Source organism: Crassostrea angulata, chromosome 2 (genome assembly GCF_025612915.1).
Source record: "Crassostrea angulata isolate pt1a10 chromosome 2, ASM2561291v2, whole genome shotgun sequence".
Classification (NCBI taxonomy): domain Eukaryota; kingdom Metazoa; phylum Mollusca; class Bivalvia; order Ostreida; family Ostreidae; genus Magallana; species Magallana angulata.
The window spans coordinates 76545691-76565155 of NC_069112.1; the positions used below are offsets into that span (position 1 = coordinate 76545691).

The window sequence follows — 19465 nt, forward strand, 5'->3', positions numbered from 1 at the left end:
TGAATGTTGTTATCTTTATGCAGGCACGTAGCATCCTTTTTGAAAGTGTGGGGGGGGGGGGGGCAGACTCATCCAAAAAATCTTGACAAGCAAAAAAAAAAAAAAAACTCCCAATTTCAATCCTAATTTCCTTATTTTTATATAAATTTTTTACATCCTTGATAATTCAATTTTTTATAAGCAAATTTTAAAAAAATTAGTTGCTGTGAGAAAAAGTGGGGGGGGGGGGGGGGACCCACAAGCTTGAATTAATAATTGCCTGAGGATGCATCTTTAATGTGTCAACATTTATATTCATAATTGATGAAAACGTTATATGGGATGTAATAAGCACAATGAGCAAGAGTGTTCAATTAAAAGGGCATTTCACATTGCACGTGTGTAATCCTGATTTAAAAATAGATTGCCATATTTGAAAGGTCAAAAAAAAAAGAGGGAGGTGTCATCGCAAGATGATACACATTGTCTAAGTAGTACAATGTAAGTAATAGTTGGTGTTGGATTATCATCATTAACAAAGAATCATCAGTTTGGATTAATTAAAACAAATATAAATTCATATAATTGGAATATTTACTGGAGGGGCTACGTACAAGTAATTCGCCGAAGTGGGGTACGTGTGACCCGATTTTCGATCAATTGCCTGGGCGATTTCATTCATCTGGAAAAGGGTTTCACTCGCGTATACAAATGTAAATGTACATCTAACAATTGCTAGTCAATTAAGTGTGTATGTTAATTCGATAGATTTCTTCTAAAACATTCAATCCAAAGTATAATATATGTAGTTATTAGTTGACACCCTCCCAGTGGATCTATGCCGATGGATCTATCTGAGATATCAGCTGTTGCGTGAATGGTAAAGAAAGACTTCGCGCCATAATACGTCTCATTCATAATTTTGGCTCGCCGATTAGTGGGCGAGTCCAAGTTAGGCCAGAGCACATGATGTGTAGATGGTCTTACCCACTCTATTTTCTTAACTGGTCATATAATAAATAGAGATATCATGGATCTTTCACTTTTGTCGGAGCATGTAATAAATGGAACCAAAAAATAAAGTAATTCTAATTGAATTAAATTGAAGTTAAAATGTAAATACCCCCTCCCACCTACGGATTAGGATTTTCAAAATTCCCCATTTTTTAAATTCCTTGTCACGATTTTTTTTTGATGAAGCTGCCCACCTAAACCCCCCCCCCCCCCCCCCCCACACACACTTTCAAATAACGATGCTACATGTACGTGTTTGAATATCCTTTCCTATATGGTTAGAAATAACAAAATGTCTTTGATTTTGCATCTAATATATAACAAATTCAATTTTCAATTTGGCTGTTTGAGATTATTCGATACATGTACATTCCTAAAATGATTTAAAATAATGAAATGATTTAATTTCCAGTGATATACAGGTACATGCACTCGATCGAAGAAAAAGATTGAAATTGCTTCTAAACTCTGCACGTTCAGTTTAATAATTTATGATCCGCAGCGAAAATTAAATTTCATTTCTTATAAGATAGTCTAATTGATACATGCATGCTTCCATTGAATAAATTTGGGTAGTCAGGCAAGCTTTTTGGAAAGCTATTGCTATGAAAAATTTCGGATGGTACTCAATTTTTCCAGAAGGAGAGCTACATATATGCAGCTAAGGTAACTAATAATGCTTCCAATGAAATACTTTGTTTAGTAATGCAAGGTTTTAAGAGAGCAATACTTATTTGTTTAAAAAATAACACCCTAATACTTCGCATTTCATTCGCTGTTTGTAGAACAAGCAGAACCAGTATCAGTTCGATCCCTATCGTATGTACATTGTTCGAATTTAATAGCCCTTGCATTGGATTGCTTTGCATGTACAAAATATCTTTTAAAAATTCAACACTGAAAGTGTTTATCTATATGGCTATTAATCTATATGTACATGTACACATAGCGTACACATGTGATTCAAAATACCCCAAACGGAAAAATTAACTTATTGAGTCTACATTTTATAGAATTTGCAAAAAATACATTGCGGGTCTGAATGTTTGTTAATGTGTCAATCTATCAATATACAGTTTGTTAATTATTTTCGATTGCTAAGGCTACATCGTTTTTGATGAACATTGAACAACATTTTTTCCATGCCATTATTTCCACGGAAGATAGCAAGTACAATTATAAAGCACAATTTATTTAATTATCTCTTTAATATTGTGTACTAGTATGTAATAAATTATTTATAAATTGCTGCCGAAGGTTGTTTGGTATTTTCGTTTGTAGATGCATTGCAAGTAAAAAACGTGAAACGCGGGGCAAGTCATAATTAATACATGTATCCCTAATAACCGTTACTTAAAAATAGCGGCTTTGGATTCAAATATTATCGTATACGAATATTAAGTTCACTTTTTAAAATCATCTCCACGATGATAATATTATATCCATCGGAAATCAGTATTTTGTTTTGCTTTAAAAGAAATATTCTATCGGGAGCAATCCCGCGTTCGTTTAAATTGCCAGCGTACATTTGTCATGTCAGTAATACACATTGTGCTTTATATGACGGCCGTGTATACGTACTGTAGAAAAGTTGAGTTTAATTACCATGCATTCGAACCATTTAATTAACACATCTCCCAGTACTGAAACAATTCAAAATGTCTCTGTTACAGTAACACAGTGGGGCGTTAAACATGTGTACGTCCAGCTCTACAAGCATATGCACTGTCGTCAAGGCAACGGCCTGAATACAGCTAGCGACTCTTCTATCGATCGGTTACCTGAGTCTCGTAATGCATCTAAATATAGAAAGGGGCACAGTTATGAAACAAACAACAAAAATAAGGTCAAAGACGTTCATCTTTATGAAATGAATATGTACATATGAATAAAAACATTTGGGAATTTTATGTAGAATTATTTTTGCGCGCTGCATGTATCAGTTAGTGCATTACAAAAAGCCCTTTCATAACCTCCTAAACGTGCGCACCCCCACAAAAATGGACCGAACTGACAACAATTGTTTCTGCAAATACTGGCTATAAATTACGAAAACATTAAATTGAATACCACGGAAGGATTTAAAATTAATTTCTTTACAACTTTGCTTCAATAATGCATTAGAAATTTTTATTCCTTTACAAGTTATTGACAAGAAACTTTTGACGCATCTAACTCCTTAATTATAGGGGCCAGCCCCTTTTTCTGTATACCGAATGAAAGGTCTTGGTAAGACCAAGATCTTTTAAAATACATGTTTTAACAAATTTTTATCAGGTAGGAAACTAACACGGAAAATACGCGAATTTTTTTGAATTTTTTTCTTGCCTTTGTTTCAACATCTATACCACCCCTTTTATTTGCATTTAAATAATAAATAAAATATATCTCGCACAAATTCAATGTATTAGCTTCCAAACCAGCCCATCTTTGAGACTCTGCCAGCCATCGTTATAGCTAAACCCCCCTGGACAAAAGAAGTCGTTAAATTTTACTAAAAGGGGAATAACTCAAAACCGAATGGGGATTTTCCTCAACTAAAATATGCAACGACAACATCACGCGGCATGTTATCAGTCCTGAAAATTTCAAAACAATCGGTGAACAAACGAGCGAGATATTAAGGATCAAAGTTGGCGTCTAGAAGAAAAAAAAAAATAATAAGAAATTTGAAATTTTTTCAGAATAATAGTAAGGTCTTCCGTTGGAAACGGAAGACCTTAATGAATTTCAATGAATTTCAATTGATATATATTTACATGTTCTAGATCGAGGAAAAGACTGATATTTCGTCCTTAATTTGCACGTTCCGTTTATAAATTTATGATCAGCAGCGAAAATTAAAATTCATTTCTGATAAGCCTAATTGATACATGCATGCTTCTATTGAATAATTTTGTTTAGTCAGGCAAGCATTTTTGAAAGCTATTACTTGTAATATACTTCTGTCCACGTTATTAAAATGTGCCCCATACCACCTTAACAAGCACTGGATTTTACACTGGATCCGCCTCTGGTATTAATTAGTATTGAAAAATTGGACATAATGTGAATCTAGGAAACAGTGGTTCCATGTTGCGCGTCAGATGAATGGCGGGATCTATAGGATGTATTAAAAGTCTGCCTTCTACTCTCCTTTCATGTATATACCGTTATATCAACAGATACAATTGATGACATTTAAATCTCGGTGATAAGGCCATTTACCATGCAGTGTGGCTCTTTATCGTGCCGCTGCCTACATGTATCTTGGCACGATATCTCAGCTTTCAAAGTCTCTTTTCAAAAGACAGGAAACGTTCTATTTTTAGAGGGAGGTTTTGTTGTGTGTTTTGTTGGATACACTTTAAATTATGTAAACAAACAGTTCAATCATTAGACTGATTTTCAAACATTGGTTGACATTTACAACCAAAATATATACATTTCTGATAACAGTTAGAATTTATTTATATTACTATGAATGTTAATGTATTTATCTTATTCATAGTTAAAGTTTTTTATGTATAGCACCAAAGCACCGAGAATGACACTATACTATGTGTTTATCTTCACAGTTAATGTCGCCCTCAACAAACCAGCATACCAACAGGACCCATGGTATGGTGACAGATGGGACGCCAGTAACGCTGTAGATGGACGTAAATCAGACCTGAGTCAGTGGGGAGGTCAATGTGTTATATCATTGTCCGGACAAACCGCCACCTGGTGGGTGAACCTGACCACCATCCACAGCATCCACAACATCACCATATACTTCAGGACGAACAATAATCTGCAGGGTATAGTCACATTTTATTCTTTTATATTTACTATCAGATAACAGTTCTGTTAAAACCCACGATTTGATTATGATGTTTGAAATAGTTATTATGCAGGTTTATTTCTTGATTTTTCGATAATGCCGTGGATTGTATTTATACGATAGCTCCTTTATTTTCCACGTTTGTTTGATTACCAATAATTTCTTATGTTTGTATTGCTTATCGAACGAAATATTGAACACAACTGAACTTTCGTAAGAATGCTGCTTTTTCACCCGCTTTTAAACTTTAAAAACAACACATTAGTCATGTATTTGTATTCTACATAGCGACCGACTGTTAAAATGTTAAATACTTTTAAAAACATGTACATGTAACTCAAGGATTCGAAGAGTTTGAAAAATATGTTAACACTGTAAACTTTTCATTTGATTTGATGGGAAAATCTTATTCTTCGTGACATTTACAGAAACAACTTAAAACTAAATTTATATGTATGAATGAAATATAAGTGATAATCTGCACGAAACATAAGTTGTTCTTTTGTGCAATCTGACAACCAAAATCCACGTGTTATGTGTACTTTTTGAGATATTTAACGTACACACAAATTTGTATGACTAGATTTTCGGTGTGTCATAACATCTTCGAGGTTTTATAGTTTAAGCATTTATATGATAATATATTCATCTCAGGTCAGTTACATACATGGTTCTAAATTCAATAACATTAACAGGTTTGAAAAAAAAACCCAGTCATTAATACTGTTATACTTTTGATATTAAGTCAATGGCATCGCTGTTTTATCATTGAAGAAAAAAATATATTTATCGCTAAATATATACACTACACGACCGCAGATCCAGAAAATTCTTCCGGGGGGGGGGGGGGGGGGGGTAGGGTGGTCTGATAGGGTCTGAGGCATACTTTTGGCAATTTTTTTTATACAAATTTAAAGAAAAATTAATTTACAAGGGGGGGCCGGACCCCTCTGACACACACCTTTCCTCTCTAGATCCGCGCATGCTACATGTAAGACCTCTGTGAAAATTACCATGCATGGACGCTGCACAATAAACGTCATTTATGATATTTTCTCATCTTATTAATTTTTATGCATACAACCAACAAAGATGATGGGTGCATCAGGCGTGTAAAACATCCATGCACGGTCGGACAAGATACTGAGAAATTAGAATATCGAATGCAAATCATTCTAATATTTTAAAAAATATCATTTAAAACAATATATATTTAACATATCATTTATTTTTAATCTATAAATATGTTCAATACTGGGAATATGTTGATTCAAACAGACATATACGTAACAAAACCTGCAAATAGTGTTTTTTTTTTTAGAACTTAAAGGCATTTTCTTATATAGAGTGGGTCTGTGCTCTATATTTTTTCTCATAGCCTAAACAAGGTATAATGGAAAACAAACCGATTTCAAACAACAAAAACGTGGAGAGGTGACCCACTATACATTAAAACTATTATTTTGTATCCCAACATTTGAACGTTTTGAAAAAATAATACAAGTCCGTGAATTCGAGGCCAAAGTGACACATAGTATTTAAACAGCCTACTTTGTTGTGTCTGAAATGGCTCAGTTGTTAGAGCACCAGACATACAGCTAACCTTATATATCTAGGGATTTTGTGTCATGGGTTCGATAGCACACACATTTGGGGCAATATTTTTTTTATTTTTTGTTAAATATATTAAAAACTGAATATAGTTAGAAATTGTGCTTTTGCAAACTTGAATTAAAATATATTTAAATAGATTCAATTTAAGAAAATCAAAAATGTATTTTACGACTAAACTGAATGGGCATTTGCGCTATATATTCCCTATACACCTTCTTTTGCCGATATTGACAGTCAGTGTTTCTTATGGGTGTTTGTTACAATGTACAGCAAAAATAATATTTCGAGAATCGGAGAATTGTTCAGATTAAAAAAAACAGATAATCACATTGCCGATGTCTGTATTGAGAGAGAGAGAGAGAGAGAGAGAGAGAGAGAGAGAGAGAGAGAGAGAGAGAGAGAGAGAGAGCGCAAGTTGGGGAGGGGGTAAAGAGAGATGTATTCATTCAATCATTCATTTCTCAACATTACTAATAAGAACATTTGATTTGGTTAATAATCAAAACCCAGTGTGATAACCCACTAAATGTAAGATACGTCTATCAGTTCTCGTACTATCGATATACACATGGAAATTAATCTTGCATTTGAAAAAAAGAAAACAACAAATGTGGATAATTCTTGATTATTCCAATGATTACAGTTTATAAAATCGCATCAGAGATACAACGCTGTACACATACAAGCTTGAAGAATTTATTTGTTTGCTTAAATAATTAAAAGTAGGTAATTTTTGCAAATATATATATCAAGTCTACATGTAGCATTGGTTTAAAATATCCTTTATGGTAATAGTGGTCATTAATCTTGAATTCTTAGGATAGTTAATATTAAATGTACACAATTTATTTACTTCTATTGTGCTGAATAATCCCATAAGTATACAGTAAAACTTGTTGAATCTGAATGTTGTCCATTCCGGCATGTTGTCCAATCCGGCAAAATTATTCAGTCCCTTGACATTTTCTTATCATTTTATGTTTAAAAAAATGTTGTGTAACCCAGATCTTGTCTATTCTGTAAAACCGGCCGAGATGAAAAGAACCAACTCTTTATAATTAGTGGAAGTTATCTCCCGTACTCCGGCCACTCATCGATCGGCCTTATGCGGGATAATTACTGCTCAATTATCGATCAATTTTCCTTCGTTGCTTTTTGATTTAAACAACTGTGAACATAAGTCAAAACTAGCAATTCATTTCAGTTGATACCGTTAGGTCTTGTTATAAATAAATACGCATTTTTTCTGCCAGAATGACATCCAAAATGGGGGTTGTGTATTATATTTCACCTCATTTTTTTCAGGCCATGATTCACGACACCGTGGGAGTAAAACTGCCGGTATTGTTTGTGATGCGCGTTGTATCATAGTTACACTTACGGAGTCACATTTTACTTCGTCAAAATGCTCCATTCTTGATTAAATTCCCGTTTATTACCGTTTTAAGCTCACCGGAGCTGAAAGCTCAAGTGAGCTATTCTGATCACATTTTGTCTGTGTGTCTGTAAACTTCTCATATTTTCAACATCTTCTCAAGAACCACTGGGCCAATTTTAAACAAACTTGGCACAAAGCATCCTTAGCCTAAGGCTAAATTAAGGACCACGCCCTTTTGCAAAGGGAGATAATTAGGAATTTATGAAAATTATCGAGAAATTTTCAAAAATCTTCTTCTCACGAACCATAAAACCAGAAAAGCTGAAACTTGTGTGGAAGCATCCTCAGGTAGTGTAGATACAAAGTTGTGAAAATCATGACCCCAGGGGGTAGGGTAGGGCCACAATGGGGGGGGGGGGGTCGAAGTTTAACATAGGAATATATAGAGTAAATCTTTAAAAATATTCTTCTTAGAAACGAATCAGCCAGGAAAGCTGAAACTTGTACGGACGCATCCTCAGGTAGTGTTAATTCAAAGTTGTGAAAAACATGACCCCCAGGGGTAGGGTGGGTCCACAATGAGGGGGGGGGGTCAAAGTTCAACACATGAATATATAGAGTAAATCTTTAAAAATCTTCTACTCAGAAACTTTTCAGCCAGGAAAGCTGAAACTTGCGTGACTGCATCCTCAGGTAGTGTAGATACAAAGTTGTGAAAATCATGACCCCCGGGGGTAGGATGGGGCCACAATGGGGGGGGGTCGAAGTTTTACATAGGAATATAGAGAGTAAATCTTTAAAAATCTTCTTCTCGGAAACTAATCAGCTAGGAAAGCTGAATCTTGTGTGGAAGCATCCTAAGGTAGGGTAGATACAAAGTTGCGAAAATCATAATCCCCGGGGGTAGGATGGGGCCACAATGAGTGGCTCGAAGTTTTACATAATAATATCTGAGTAAATCTTTTAAAATCTTCTTCTCAAAAACTAATCAGCCAGGAAAGCTAAAATTTGTGACTGCATCTTCAGGTAGTGTAAAAATAAAGTTGTGAAAATCATGACCCCCGGGGGTAGGATGGGGCCACATTGGGGGTTGAAGTTTAACTTAGGAATATAGAGAGTAAATCTTTAAAAATCTTCGTCTCAGAAACTAATCAGCTAGGAAAGCTGAAACTTGTGTGGAAGCATCCTAAGGTAGGGTAGATACAAAGTTGCGAAAATCGTAATCCCCGGGGGTAGGATGGGGCCACAATGGGTGGCTCGAAGTTTTACATAAGAATATCTGAGTAAATCTTTAAAACTCTTCTTCTCAAAAACTAATCAGCCAGGAAAACTGACACTTGTGTGGAAGCATTCTCGGGTAGTGTAGATTCAAAGTTGTGAAAACATGACCCCCAGGGGTAGGATGGGGCCACAATGGGTGGCTTGAAGTTTTACATAGGAATATAGAGAGTGAATCTTTAAAAATCTTCTTCTCAGAAACTAATCAGCCAGAAAAGCTGAAAATTGTTTGGAAGCATCCTCAGGCATTGTAAACTCAAAGTTGTGAAAATCATCACCCTCAGGGGGAGGCTGGGGCCACAATGGGGGTCAAAGTTTAACACAAGAATATACGGAGTAAATCTTTAAAACTCTTCTTCTCAGAAACTAATTAGCCAGGTAAGCTGAAAATTGTGTGACTGCATCCTCAGGTAGTGTTAAAACAAAGTTGTAAAAATCATGACCCCGGGGTGTAGGATGTGGCCACAATGGGGGGGTCGAAGTTTTACATAGGAATATAGAGAGCAAATCTTTAAAAATCTTTTCAGAAACTAATGATCCAGGAAAGCTGAAACTTGTATGGAAGCATCCTCAGGTAGTTTAGATTGAAAGTTGCAAAAATAATAACGCCTGGGGGTAGGATGGGGCCATAATGGGTGGCTCGAAGTTTTACGTAAGAATATCTGAGTAAATCTTTTAAATTCTTCTTGTCAGAAACTAATCAGCAAGGAAAGCTGAAACTTGTATGGATGCATACTCAGGCATTGTAAATTTGAAGTTGTGAAAATCATGACCCTCGGGGGGAGGGTGGGGCCACAAAAGGGGGTCAAAGTTTAACAAAGGAATTTATAGAGTAAATCTTTAAAAATCTTCTTCTCAGAAACTAATCAGCCAGGAAAACTGACATTGTGTGACTGCATCCTCAGGTAGTGTAGATACAAAGTTGTGAAAATCATGACCCCCGGGGGTAGGATGGGGCCACAATGGGGGGTCGATGTATTACATAGGAATATAGAGAGTAAATCTTTAAAAATATTCTTCTCAAAAACTAATCAGCCAGGAAAGCTGAAAATTGTGTGGAAGCATCCTCAGGCATTGTATATTCAAAGTTGTGAAAATCATGACCCTCAGGGGGAGGGTGGGGCTACAATGGGGGTCAAAGTTTAACACATGAATATATAGAGTAAATCTTTAAAACTCTTCTTCTCAGAAACTAATCAGCCAGGTAAACTGAAAATTGTGTGACTGCATCCTCAGGTAGTGTAGATACAAAGTTGTGAAAATCATGACCCCCGGATGTCGGATGTGGCCACAATGGAGGGTCGAAGTTTTACATAGGAATATTGAGAGTAAATCTTTAAAAATCTTCTTCTCAGAAACAAATTAGCCAGGAAAGCTGAAACTTGTATGGAAGCATCCCTGGAAGTGTAGATTGAAAGTTGCAAAAATCATAACCCCTGGGGGTAGGATGGGGCCACAATGGGTGGCTCGAAGTTTTACATAGGAATAAAGAGAGTAAATCTTTAAAAAAAAATTTCTCAGAAACTAATTAGCCAGGAAAGCTGAAAATTGTATGGAAGCATTCTCAGGTAGTGTAGATTCAAAGTTGCAAAAATCATAGCCTCTGGGGGTAGGATGGGGCCACAATGGGTGGCTCGAAGTTTTACATAAGAATATCTGATTAAATCTTTAAAAATCTTCTTTTCAAAACCTAATCAGCCAGGAAAGCTAAAACTTGCGTGGAAGCATTCTCAGGTAGTGTAGATTCAAGGTTGTGAAAATCATTACCCCCAGTGGTAGGGGGGGGGGGAGGGGCACAATAGGGGGATTAAAGTTTTACATAAGAATATATGAAGTAAATCTTTAAAAATCTTCTTCTCATAAACTAATCAGATAGGGAAGCTGAAACTTGTGTGGAAGCATCCTCAGGTAGTGTAAATTCAAAGTTGTGAAAATCATGACCCCCAGGGGTAGGATAGAGCCACATTAGGGGGGGGGGGGAATCGAAGTTTAACATATGAATTTATAGATACATTTTTTAAAAAAATCTTCTTTGGGGGGAGGATGGGGCCACAATGGGGGGTCAAAGTTTCTCAGAAACTAATCAGCCAGGAAAGCATCCTCAGGTAGTGAAAATTCAAAGTTGTGAAAACCATGATCCTTAGGGGTAGGGTGGGGCCACAATGGGGAGTCAAAGTTTAACAAAGGAATATATAGAGTAAATCTTTAAAGACCTTCTTCTCAGAAACTAATCAATCAGATGATTCTTTATAATTGTTAAGACTTTGGCCCCAGGACAATTCTTCTGCCTCACATGAAGGTTCAGAGTTTGATGTAGGTTTATAACCCGTATATAAACTATTGTTAAGGATCTTTTTGAGAACTGCTATACGTAACATGTGATATGACTATAAAATCATCCTGTTAGAAAAGGGACTAATGATTATAAACATAAGAATATCCAGGGGGAAAATGGATTTTATTTATACAGGATCTACATGTATTATTGTACATTGTCCAGATAATTTATATTATGACTCCATTAAGCTGATTTTATACCTATTGTTCTTCAGGTGAGCGATGTGGCCCATAGGCCTCTTGCTTATTTTAATTCCCGTATATTTATTCATTGTTTCTTGCATAAAAACAGTTCTCGCCAATTCGTAATCAGCCACCTGTTGACTTGTCGAGTGGTTAATGTTTGTGTAATAATTTCCGGTGATTCATGCACTTGTATCTTGTAGGACTTCTTAAGTTAATCGGCTTGTTCAAAATTTATGAATTACGATGATTTGTTTGAAAAGTATTCCCATCGTACGTATTCCGTTATGCAATTAGTGTTCTCCAAATAGAAAATAAAAATCTGCATCGTAATCACGATCAAGGAGGGCTAACATATTTCAGAAGAATTAAACATTTTGCAAGAACAGACGATCAAGACTGCATTATACATGTATACTAAAATTAATTAGCAACAATGTTCTCCAAACCGGACGTTGCCTAATCCGACCGAATTTCTAAGAACCACCCTCTGCAAGATAAGAGAAGTTTTAATGTATAAGCAATACTACACTGTATGTACAATCTAATTGAAGTTAGACGTGTAAACCAAAACCTCACCTCTACGACACGCTAGATACACAATCTAACAAATCTCCGTACAGAGTCACATCAGAACAACCCATCGTAGTCTTTTTTTGTGTGACCTATTGCAATTGGTCTTCGTGCGTCGTGCGTTAACAATTTTACATTTTTAACTTCTTCTTGAAAACTACCCGGCCTTTCGTTACCATTTTTAGTGTGAAGCATCTTTCTGGTAAGAAGAATTTACATTGTCAAATTTATGGCTCTACCACCCCTGGGGTGCCACGGGCGGGGCTAAATAAGCAAAAAAAAAGCCAAATTTTCAAAAATCTTCTTCTCTTCTCCCACACATGAGAGGAAAAACCTCGTTGCATAGTTATGATGTCCATGACGCCCTCTACCAAAATTGTGAAATTTATGGCCCCTGGGTCAGGGGTTCTGGCTCTAGGGTGGGGTCAATATGGCCATATAGTAAAAATGTATTAAATCTTAGAAAATCTTTTTCTCTACTGCCATATATTTTTTAAAAACATGATTATGATCTCGATGAAGCCCTATACCTAAATACCTAAATTGTGAAATTCATGACCCCTTTGTTAGGTGTTCAAGCTCTAGGGTGGGGCAGATATGGCCATATAGTAAAAATGTTTTAAATCTTTAAAAATCTTCTTCTCTACTCCCACACATGTGAGCAAAAAACTAAATACATGGTTGTGATGTCCATGAGGGCCTCTACTAAAATTGTGAAATTCATGACCCCTTTATTAGGTGTTCAGGCTCTAGGGTGGGGTCCAATATGGCCATATAGTAATAATGTTTTAAATCTTAAAAAATCTTCTTCTCATCTCCCACACATGTGGGCAAAAAAATGAATACATGGTAATGAAATTAACAATCTCCTTTACCTAAATTGTGATATTCATGGCCCTTGGGTCAGGGGTTCAGGACATGAAGGGGGGGGGCGCAATTTGGCAATATAGTGTTAATGCATTTATTTTAAAAAAAAAAAATCGTCTCTATTCTCTCACATCTGTATAAAAAAAACTGACTAATAATTATGTTTACCAGGAAGTCTTCTACTGAATTTTTTATTTTCATGTACCCTCAAGGATGGGTTTGGACTCTAGGGCAGGGCCAAAATGGATGTATAGATGTTAATGCATATAACGTTAAAAAAATATCTTCTTTACACACACCTGAAAGGTAAACTGAATTCATGATTTTGTAGACAGATCTTTTAGTTTTTCACCAAAATTATAGGTTTCACAGTTCTTTTTGAAATGTGGTCGTCATTACAAATTTATAATTTTTCTACTCCAGTATGAAACCTAATTAATTTGATGCACATTTGAGACTCCATGACAAGTTTGTGTATAGGATATTTGCTACTCAGGTGACCGTTAATGCCAATTGGCCTGTTGTTTAATTACATCGGAATTGTGCAGTGTTTAACACTTTGGTAAAAGGCGATTTGATGTTGTTATAAAACCCTCCAAAAATATAAGACTGACACAAACCATGCAGTACCACAAAACAGTGGTGTAGAGACAGAAGTCAAAAGCACGTAACATATTTTTTTTTCAAAGTGTGTGTGTGTGTGTGTGTGGGGGGGGGGGGGGGGTGTTGCCTATACTTACTATAATACGATTTCACCGTTCATTAACAGAATTCAAATTTTTACATGCTTCTAAAATTGTAAGGGGGGGGGGGGGGGTTAGCTCCATGATAATTTAATGTTTTATATGTATTTCTGAAAAAAATGTTTGCTGCGAGAAAGAGTGGGAGGGTCGCCTCCCCCCCCCCCCCCCCCCCAACTGCCCCATCCTACCCCGGATGTTACGAGTATATTATTGTATAAAAAATAGATGTTATTTTGTTAAAACCTTTCTCTTAAATCCACTAACCGCATTTCGTTTGTTGTGACATTACAGTGAGACAGTCGAAGCTGATTGTTTTTTCACCCGTAATTATTTTAGATACTGTTGATACCTGACTTATAAAAGAGAAGAGAAATCAGAAAATACCATATTACTTGCGAAATTCAAAAACAGACATTAATTTTGAAAATTTCAGGTATTTAAACTCGCTTACGGAAAAATACGTTAAATGTAATATCGGTACTAGGCGATAAAATAGTCGTGCAAAAAGGATCAATACATAAATAAATATTTATCTTTTTCAGAATGAAGCACTTATGTGCATTCTTAATTATACTCTAAAATGCTGAAACATAGGCATCGAATTTAATCATTTTTGTTCATGTGTTTTTGTTACATGTCTGTTTGTTAGCTCCCCGGCAGCTTAAATAACTAAGACGTTTGATTACATGTTTGTTACATGTTTGTTACATGTTAGCTCCCCGGCAGCTTAATAAACTAAGATGTATTTCAAGGTGGGAAGACATTTGATATTTGTTGGCTTTAAATATCCTTATATATCCTTAATTATCTTATCGATTTACCGAAGTGTACCTGGATATTCAAAATGTTTTTGTTCATTTTTGTTGATATTGTTAGGCATTTACAATTGTATAGATAGTTATTGATTTTTTTTTCTTGAAACAACTGAAAAGGATTAAACAAAACAAAATTTGACGTTCGTGATTTCATGACGTATTCGACAAGCAACGTCAAACAAAATAGTGTTAACATGTCTTACTAAATTTGTCATAACATGCTTAAAAAACACAATATCTTGAATGTCTTTGTATATTTGCATTCAGGAACAGTTGGCTAATCCAAATTGACAAAAAATGTGAATTTCTGAAAATGTGATCGTAAGAGCCCTTTTCTCGTGACAGCAGTCATATATATTTGATTTTGTTGACATAATTAATTCGTGATCGCTAGAAACTATAACTAAATTGAGAACAAGATTTCCACGAACTTGTACGCGACATTCTTCATACTTCCGATCAGATAAGGTAACCATGGTAATGCTGTAAAACATGAAGAATTGATGTACATGTAACGTTGTGATCGACATTACACAGTTTACGTATTATACTTATTTCTATGTAAATACATTCTAAACATTGAAGATAAAAACAGAGATGCATGTACACAGATACAAAAACTTGGTTTATTTTAGTTTTACATTAATTTTCATCTTAACGCAACAGATCATTGCAAACACTTTTTGTATGCACTGATCATTGTACTTGTATTCAATACCAATGACGCCATCATGCCGTGCGTGAATTTGATCTAAGGTTATGGAACAACGACATGGTGTTATGTAAAGAAACCCTCAATGTATTGAACGAGGCACCTGTTATATATGTTAATGTAATTTTATGTATTGTTCGCAGTCGATACATGTATATGTATTATTTGTTTATGACATTAATACTTCTTGATAATGAAGGCTGGATTAATCATTCTAAAAATCGTCAACATATGGGTGGCGATATGGATTAGTGACACATAATAAACTGTATATTAATAAAATAAGAGAGAATACTATGAGTTAGAATTAATAATTTTCCAAGGGCAGTTAAAAACATAATAACGTTTAACACCATGCTGTGGTAAAGGTTTTCGATTCCAGCGTAGACGCGACAACCAACTCATTCATCAACTACAACACGGTGCTAAGGAGGAATTTTGGTTAATAAGTGGTATCTTTTGAATATCAGCTAGATGCGTTGAACTCCTAGGGGCGGTTTTGTGGTCTATCTCTGGTTATCCCCTGTTAGTTGTGTTAGAATTAGGGCCCGACCCAAAACTCGATTTCCTTGTTTGTACGTGGCATTCACTCTTGACAGGGGCATATTAAAGGTATATTCCCACCAGGCACGTTGGGGGTCGGGCATCCCAAGCAGGTTCCCTGGGTAACACCGGTGGATATTTCTCTGTGGGTAATAAATTACTTGTAGACTGTGACATTCACTGGCCAATAAATGTTATTAATATTTTATCTATAAATTTTCATTTAATTTATTTTCTGGTTATACTTGTGTTTGAGGCGTAGGCATAGATGGGATTATTTATGATAATTTAATAAAACAAAACTGCCATTCTTTTATGTTATTTCGAATCTTTGTAGGTTTTCTTTAAAATAAATATAACAGGTTTATTGAATATACGGGATATTACAAACTTAGAACATTTTTCTAAAATAAAAGTTTAGCATATATAAAATAATATATATTTAACATTAATATATACTAAGGCGATGGTAAGACTTAATAGTTTTAACGATGCACATATCATGGAATATTTACATCAACCGGGTATGATTCCTTTTATTTTTAACGGAACTTATAGTTTATTTAGAGCTCTAAAGAAATCTACACGCCCCGTTTATCAATAGGTTACAACTTAAAGCGACCTATGAAAAGTCTCGGAATGCGCGAAATAATCATGATGGTATCAGACTCAAATTCCCATAGGTGACGACTTGGCTGTAATACAGTTTCTTTTAGCTAACGTAGTGATGTGAATTTACAGTAATTTAGTGATTTCGTTTTTTTAAAAACTTTTGACAAACAATTTATTTGTTAAGAGAAAGATGTAGATATAAACGATTATTGCAGACAGAAATTACATAACACACTTACGCGGGTTATGTATTTTACTGCAATTTCCTGCATGAATCACCAAAGAAAGCATTTTATTTTTTCACTAAACACATGCAAACGTTTTGTTTATTCCACTGCTTATTGTTTTATTTACTTCCTACACACAACTCCAAAAGAATTCTATTCCAATAATATTTTTTTAGTAATTTTTACAAAGCGTGTTTCATCCTTTTTTTTAAAATAACGACATTGTTTAATTAATCTAGCTTCTTTTATCAGTTCATCTTTGATCGTGATTCCTTTTGTAGTTTTTTATGGTAGCATATCAAATTACCTCCTTGGATTCTCGGTGTACGTCTCCAACACAACAGACAGACTACAGGGAACACTGTGTTACAAGGACGATAACTTTACAGCACTCACCATACCTTCTGTCTTCACCACCACCTGTCCTGTACATGGACAGTACGTTATCTACTACAACGAGAGACTACCAGGAGTTACCTACCCTGACTATTACTCTGACACTGTTGCCAGTTACCTCTGTGAAGTGGAGGTGTATGGTGAGTGTTCCTTATTTCTTGAATTCAACCTTGAATAATGATGCTTTCGGTGAACATTTGTCAATATAATTTCAATGCACATTTAGAGCAGCAATACTCCGTCCAGTGACACTTGAGGTTTGTTTTGATATTAATTTTAATCATAATCTTAATGTAATAAGAAAAGCTTAAAAATGACCATGTCTAATTCTTATTAAGCTCAATTTATTGTTGCTAAAGAATGCAAGATTGTTGTATCACTGATATAAACACAATAAGCTGCTTTTATCACATCCCTTGTATCATAATTCTTTTTTCTTATCATTATTATATATTACACACAGCTGCTTTACAATTTCTGTATTGTTGTTGGTGCATGTATAATTGAAGCGGCCAGCAGGAATACACATAACATCAACAACTTTGTAAATGGATGCACCGTTATTTTGGATTAAATACTTTGATCTGGGTGGGTGGGTGGGTTGGTGGGTATATGTATTCTTTTTAAATAAATAAGGAAAGAGTTCAATCTGTTTTAAGTGCTGGTTGTTTTTACTTTTTACAGGATGTCCTGGAGGGTTTTACGGGGCAAACTGTTCTAACGCCTGCCCAGACACCAACTGTTACTGTCACTTAGAAACGGGCACCTGTCAGGGCTGCAAACCTGGGTTCCAAGGATTCCTGTGTAAATCAGGTAACGAATGTTCTATTGTACACTTAAAAATTTGTACTATGCATGGATACCACTGTGAAACCGTAGTGTACCTCATTGACAATGTTTTACAACTCTTTAATGAGACTTTTTTTTTTACTTGTAATGGTAAAACTTCATAGTTTTATAGATAAACGAACGCCATTTCTCAAAACCAAAAACAGGTACAAAAATCAAAACTCAAGAAATATGAGATTTTGTATGTGTATGATTTTGCTTCAAAATCTAAAACCATTAAAAAATCTTCAGTAATCTGCTTATGCTCTGTCTTAACAGTAAAAAGTAGTGACTTCTCTTTCTATGCAATGGTTTACTGTTCGTCGGATTTTAAATCATTATTAACAAAATTGATGTCAATCGCTCACTTCATATTCCAAGCGCAGATCTCTTAAAAAAATTGTTACCAATTTGCAATGTAACGACTGAGTATCAAAACCTGTGACCTAAAAAGAACGACTTTGAAACAAAATTGATTTGTACTGCAAGATGAATAAACAAATACAATGCCTTAAAATCAATCAAACTGATACCCTATTAAACAAACAGGCACAAAACAAGGTCTTTAAGAGCAAAATGAAGCTATTGAAAAATTGAAACAATACAGTTATTTTTATGTTGCATGTACATCTGTACATCTGTATTTTAGATCATTCAATTTCCATAGTGATAATGTGCTCATGTATCTTTGGTTTTAACAATATTTTTTTAAATACACAATTTTATTCATTTTTTTTTTATTAATGACGAATAAAAATGATCTATTACTTTTAACTTATTTGTGTTGCCATTCAGAACAACAACCTTTCTGACGTTGTTGCACACTCATTTTATTTGGTATAAGTTGATAATTAAATCAACATCATACATGTATATATTTGCTTAAGATTTCACCGGAAAATAGACTGTGCATTGATGTTGTTTTGTAAACATATTTTTTTTAATTACCATTTCATTGTTCTGACAAATGTCTAATGTTAAAGTAAGCATTTTGTTTTTTCAATAGCGTGTAGTCGAGGATATTATGGTGCTGAGTGTCAACAAGAATGTGGGCACTGCCGTGACGTAACTCAATGCGTCCATACCAACGGGTCATGCTTAACAGGATGTGAAGTTAGTTATGATGGAGAAACATGTAAAGCACGTGAGTAATAAAAAAAAATTAAAATCAACTTTAATTACATTTTAGTTAAAGAATTGGTGAACATTTATTAGGCATGTTACTAGGTTTTTTTTTAATTCATACGTTATCTATTATTTCAGCTTGCCTATATGGATTCTTTGGACCAGATTGTGCTGACAGATGTAACGACACCTGTGATGGTTGTAACAGATTCAATGGTTCTTGTGATACTGGGTGTAACCCCGGATGGCAGGGATATGAGTGTCAAGATGGTAATGAGAAATATGCACCGACATTGTGCTCATTTGTACTGATTACTGAAAAAAAAGTATTTGGCATAATATAATGTTTAGGTAGTAAAATGATTTTAAAAATGTTTTAAAAAGAATTATATCTTGAACAGTCTTGTTTTGTTTTGTTTTTTTGGTAAATACTGTC

The 19465-nt window shown here is 34.9% G+C and overlaps 1 pseudogene; it reads left to right on the forward strand.

The window, feature by feature from the left end:
• The window catches only part of LOC128170946 (multiple epidermal growth factor-like domains protein 10), an 84455-nt pseudogene that overhangs the window by 57616 nt on the left and 7374 nt on the right, over window positions 1–19465 (forward strand).